This window comes from Amblyomma americanum, chromosome 1 (assembly GCF_052857255.1).
Source record: "Amblyomma americanum isolate KBUSLIRL-KWMA chromosome 1, ASM5285725v1, whole genome shotgun sequence".
NCBI lineage: Eukaryota > Metazoa > Arthropoda > Arachnida > Ixodida > Ixodidae > Amblyomma > Amblyomma americanum.
This window is the reverse complement of record NC_135497.1, coordinates 264,261,214-264,267,381: the sequence shown is the minus strand read 5'-3', so window position 1 is coordinate 264,267,381 and position 6,168 is coordinate 264,261,214. Positions and strand designations below refer to the sequence as shown.

At 45.1% G+C, this 6,168-nt stretch overlaps 1 long non-coding RNA gene across 1 annotated transcript; it reads right to left on the bottom strand.

Moving 5' to 3' along the window:
• Nucleotides 1-1,431: 1,431 nt before the first annotated feature.
• Nucleotides 1,432-4,652, bottom strand: LOC144115027 (uncharacterized). The gene is made up of 3 exons (XR_013311206.1): nt 4,372-4,652; nt 3,410-3,599; nt 1,432-2,011 (listed from the first exon to the last, which is right to left on the bottom strand). It is a non-coding gene; the product is annotated as an uncharacterized LOC144115027 (long non-coding RNA).
• Between the last annotated feature and the right edge of the window lie 1,516 nt (nt 4,653-6,168).

The following is a 6,168-nucleotide window of genomic DNA, read 5'->3' as shown; positions in this document are numbered from 1 at the left end:
AAGGTCGATTCTTTAGGTCTGAAATGGGCTTCCTGACATGATCCACATGCCTCGTCCAGCTCAATCACTTACAACAAAGTTGCATAACGGGCAGTAACTGGCACAGAGAAAGAAGCGAAAGAAGCAGCATATGTGCGGAGAGGATTCCAGGCATTGGTGTCATGGTGAAACATACCAACCTACAGTGTGTGACCTGTGAGCATTTTTAATTTCCAAGTGCAAAGGTGATGGTCGTACATAGAACTCCTGTAACTGTTGCTAAGGCTACACAATCTGTCTGCGAGCAGTTGCACTCAATATTCATTGTTCTCGAGCCAAATGCACGTGGTGTTTGTTAGGCGCCTTGCTTTGCATGGCTGAATACAAACCCGAGATCATAAAGTGAGTCGTCATGAGCCAACACCAACAGTTAGTCGAGATCATTGTGTGCGGGCACTACTGATGTTTGGGAACACCTTGCTGCCGCAGTCATGGTGGACCACTGAAAGATAATTTATGACCCCAGTAGTGTTTGCAACTTTTTGTTTTGTGTGTTCAATGAATGGTTTGACTAGGTAGCTAGGTAGCTACTTCTAGCTCGCAAGTGTTGTAGTGAAATCTTTTACATGCAAACACTTGGACTAGTGCCTCTTTTGATTTGTACATGCAGTTACTGGTTGGCTGTCACAGCTTAAATCTGGCTTTGCATTTGAGCCGGCCTTCTTGGAACTGTGCTGATTCCACTCATCGAGAACTGGCATGTTTTGAAATTGTTACATGGTTTGGCGGGGTTTGAAATAGCAGAACGTGGGTGCCACCAGCAAGTGTTTTTTTGATGCATGCTTCTTTATAGTCTTTTTTTGTCATGCCTAGTGCGGCTTGTCACAGGAATGTGGTGGCCATATTTTTGAAGCAATAGATTACTTCAGCAAAGCGGGAGGCTGTGGCATTGTATTGACTCAAGCTATGGGCCCACCTTGTAGACAGCATAGGAGGAATCGCATTCTTTAAGGGTTTCGGTTCTTGAGTAGGAGGCACTAGCTGCGAGGGTTTAGGTTAGATGAGACAGCAAAAATAAAGGAAGGAGTAGAGAGCGGTGTTGGCCTTTGAGCATTTATGTGGTGTTGACTTGCGTGAGCCAATATTGTTGACTTTTTATACATGGAAACTTTAACAATGTGGCCTGCAATTTTCTCTACTGGTTGGTTTTGCAAACAATGCCAGGGGAGGTTTTTCCTTCCTAGAGCAGCCATATTTGTAGCATACAGCAATGCGTATTTCTATGAATAAATTGCTGTTTGCATCCAAAGATCCATATAGCCATAGCAGCATAAGTACCACGCAACCATCCTACCTGCCTCCTGCTATGCGATAGCTTGTCAGACTTGCATGCAAGGTGGTGACGGGGCTGTATGTCTGTTCCCACCGAGTCATGTGCTTAAAACGGTACATGTGCAAATGAAGTGTAGTTATGTGGATTTGCCACATAATATTTGTGCAAGCATTCACACAGCATTCCAGTTTCATTCAGTCATAGCCACCGTTTATTCTGGTGCCTCTCGCAGCCTACGAAGCTGTTCAAGTTTGATTTGTTTTTCAATTTCTAAGATTTCCAATTCCAATTTTTTTTTCTGGATATCAAGGAGTTTTTTCTCCTGCCGCTCCTGCAGAATACTGTTGTGGTCCTCTCGCATCAGCTGCAGACGCAGTCCATGCTCTTCACGCAGTAAGGCCGCTCTATAGTCGTTCTCATCTGCCAGAGACCTTTCTAAAAGGGCCATCCGCCCTCTTGGAGCCCTGCCAGCGTCACCGGTGGCCACTGCTTCAGCAGTAGTGGGACCAGCGGCAGCTCCAGAAGCAACTGTAGCACTGCTGCAGCCTGCTGCAGCTGTGCTGGAAGCATCAGCAGGTTGCACAGCAGGAAAAAAGAGATTGCTCTCCTGCTCAATTGCTTCTGGAGTTGCCCCACTCTTACCAACAGCAGCCGCCGGTGACTGCGGCTCATCCACGAGCGGAGGTTCCCAGTCGTCTTCTGTAATAAAGAAAAGGTAAAAATTAGTTGGACAAATCTAAGCTTACAACACATTAGCGGTCTGCCTCAACAGCACAGATTGTTGGGTCAATTGGTGAAGAGACATTATAACGAAAGCTTTATAATGTTCTTATATAAGGCACCACTTGCCCTTCTCGGCGCCAAATAGCTGCCGTTGTTTCTGGGGGCCCCAGTTTAGTCATTCTGTTTTGTTCTGCCATATTCCTCACCTTTCACTCTGAATTATGCCTGATGACCTACTTTATTTTTTTCTGCTGATACAGTAGTGATAGTCACGCAGGCCCCGAGTTTTACACATGTGGTTATCCTCTAACCCTGCACCTGCAGCTTTTTTGCTCATTCAATGGGTTTCTTTTCAATTTTAGTATATTTGCTAGTTTGTACTCATGCGTGTCCTCTGGCCCAGGGAGCCAGTTATACGCCCTTCCTTTCTTCAAAATCATCAGCGTCTAGAACTTTATCAATGCCAATGAACGCCGACCGCTTTCACTTTGTATATCCTGGAGTAGCTGAGCTAATCCACTTTCATTTTTTTTGCAAAGGTTTCCTTGTAATGCCTGCCTGCTTGCTTCGCCGCATATATGCGACACAAATGCCAAGGTGAGGCATACAAGAAAGGTGACAAATACTGCAGCCTGAGCCTGAGGGCTACAGAAAACATGCGCTTCGAGTGAAACCTTTGCATTGCAAAACTAACAATTTCCTTGAAACTAGCAGCCAAATTCGAAAAGGCTTTGAGCATTACACATAGGCAAGCTGCACCATTATTCACAACAAGAATGTTGTTACCTTATCCCTGGAGCACCATCATGTACAAGTACACAGAGATATGAAAATTTATGTGAAGGAGTGCATGCATAATGAAACTGCATTAAAGTTGGCATTCGTTTAAAGTGAGGCAGGAATGGCAAACAAGACTCAAAAACATCATCAGGAGAGAATGTCATAATGAATGCAGTTCAGGTTGCAGCACTGAATGCTTGCTCCCTCGGTGTCCGACGGTTAACCAACTCCTCGCCTTCGGCTACAGGAACACAGCATACCACTCACATGAATATAAGCCGTCAAGTCAAAATGCCTTCAGAGTGCTGTCCAACAACATGCAGCTTGGAGCAGGTCATCCTTTCGCACTGTCAACCAATGCAACCTTTATCTGCACAAACATTCAGCCAACCACATGTAGAGCAGCTTTCCACAGTGTTGTATTAAATGAGATTTTTATAATTTGTTGTAGATGAACTGTACAGTCCTCATAGCAGGTTCAAGGCAATAAAAAACATTGAAACCGTCAATTGACAGTACACGCTGCCGTTGTCATCAAAGGAATATAAAGAGAGGAGTGCTGTTTTTCTACAACATGCAAAGTGCTTTTTTTACCTGCATAATAGAATTCTTCATTGCCTGCTCCATCCACCATTGGCTGCAACAATCTTATAGCAGGCAAACTTGCCACTGGTGGCAGGTCGATGCCTCCATCAGAGTCAGCCTACCCTGGTCATTATGTGGCTGGCAACAGCAATGACTTGCTCACTTTGAGCGCTCACAGTGCATTGAGCTGACCCTCCTCCTGAAAAGAAAAAAGACACCGCACACAATGAAGCTACTCTAATTTATAGACAATGCGCCATTAAAATATTTTGTTCATGAAGTGCCACACAAAAGCAACCAAAGGCACACCAATGCATGCAACTGTGTGCTGTTTTCGCTACGTTTTTGTGCCACCCGTCCCAGCAGTGCCAGGAATGAGTAAAGGTAGGTAGCTGTATGTACTGCCTTCCGGATATTCAATAGTACCAAGCAACTGTCAATAGCGCGGCAAGTTTCCTCATGAACATGAAGGTCGCCAGTGTAGACACCGTCTGGTCTACGGTGCACCCAATTTGGCTTCGCGGCGCGATAGTATGCGAATGGTACCAACTCCGAGCAAAATCGTCCGTTGTCAGTTCGCTGCTGGCCAGGCGCGAGCCCTCCGTCCCACTGCACTGCCCGCTCATCATAGTCTTCTATGCAGCAGAAATCGCATGCCTTCGTACTGACTTGAATGTAGCAAACATTCTCTGTAGTTTTTAAAAATTACGGAGGCTGTACAGGATACTGCTTGGGCATTATTTACACGATTAACGCAGCCTGCATTCATCTGCGTTTGTAAATAAAGCAGAGTACACTGCACCGAAACGTTATTACGTGCCCATTTACGTGTTATCACACTGTTCCTAAAAAACTATGCATTCCAGTCCTCGCTGCTTACGCCGACCGAAGTAGAATAATCATGCCCTTATCCATGGCATACAAAGCATGCAGGAACAAACATTTGTAAACGGCCTGCAAGCCGCGCTCACCTGTCTTGTGGCGATCTCTCTTTTCCCTCGCGTCCTCTTCGACTTTTGTTTAGGTTGGCCCAGCATTTCTTGAGCTGATTGGGGTCACGTCGGGTCACCCCGTGATTGCTGTTAAACAGCCCGGCAATTTCCTTCCAAGCGGCGTTTTTTTTTTTTTTTTTTGCCAGGGACGACACATCGTTTTTTTTGCACTCTAATATATGCCGACGTGCGTTAACAAAACACAATAACAATTCCTTTTCCTCGAACGTGAACTGAGGCGCTGGTCTCCGCTGGGAGCAGGAAAAGCATGGAAAAAACTGGCTATGGCTCAACTAGGATTGGCTCAATGTGGAGCACGTTGCCAGCCAAAAACGTCAATCAAGTGGAAGCAGCGGGTAGCACTGAAATGTAGTTTTTATTGTTAGCAATTTTATGCAGGTCACTCGCACCTAGTGCCTGTTTATGACTGCTGAACGAGATGCGTTGTTTTATAGGAGCAAAATGGGCATTATTATAATAGATTGTTCAATACTCTCATCCCCAGACGAGCAATGCGCCCTCGCTTTCAAGCACGCGCTTAACTTGACGAAGCAAGTCAGGTTGAGCATCTATGAAACACGAAACCCAACTTGGCCGTTCTGAAGCCGCCTTGGTGCTTCGACTCGACTTGCCGAAGTTGAGTCGAAGCGCGAGCCAAGTTACATCTCTGCATTCGGGGGTAAACCACATGACCGTGTGCGCGCTCAACAGAGCGCTATTTAGAGCGGCATTTTCATTCATACTATTGATCCGATGTCAACTTCTGCGGACTCTGAAGCTAAAAAAGACTGAACACTGGAAACTTCTAGATGCACGCACAATTAAAACATGTAAGATGAGAACCTGAGTCCTGTAAATCATGTGCTTTAGGCAAACTGCAGGAACGTATTCCTTAGTGCTTAGGCAACCGAGTTACAGAAGTAATGAACACAAGCATGCATTCTAAGCAGTTCTTAGAATCCCGTGCTTGGTAAAATAGCATTATTAGCTCATGCTGTGTTGGTCACACGACCTGCCAGGGAAAAGATAGCCAAGGATCAGTAATGTATAGCACAAAATAAAAATCATTGTTAAACACATCTATTTCCATCACTTTGCACTCAGGCTGCCCACATTTTTGTTTGCACCACCTCCTGGCATCTTCTCATCTTTAACAGCTTCGGCTGCTCTTTTTTTGCAGCCCTCTCAACATTGATTGACTTCATGTAGAAGCGCAGGCGAAGCAGAATATAGAATTTGATTATGGCGTTAAAAATTCACGTTCATGTTTCACACAGCCCAGAGGCGGAAAATGTACATGTGTTAAAAAATCAGCGAAGTCAACTATATGCTCTTCTCGTGCAACTTGTTCAGACTAAAATAAGTGGTGAAGCTGTCTTGAAGGACGGTGATAATTATGTTATTCAAGGGGCCAGACGGATACAGTAAGCCACCATTATCAAATTTTGCAGTGAAAGCTGCAACCCGATCATTTTCTGTACAGCCACTACTTTTAAGTAGTCAAGGCTGAAGCACAGTCTATGCACTGGCTCTTTTTTCAGTCCTTTTCTAGCCGGAGATACCATAAATTAACATCTCGTGGCTTTTTTCCTGTCACACAGGCACTGTCGTCAGAGGTAATACTTGTACGTGGCGCACAAGAAACCAATGCAGTTTTTACATCTTGAGCGTTCTTTTATCAATTAGTCTGTCGAGTCTAGGCAGCATATTCTCGCTGCACGGCTGTTTCTTCGCCACGAAACTAAGGAAGTGTCCACTTTTGGAGCACAGTTTCCC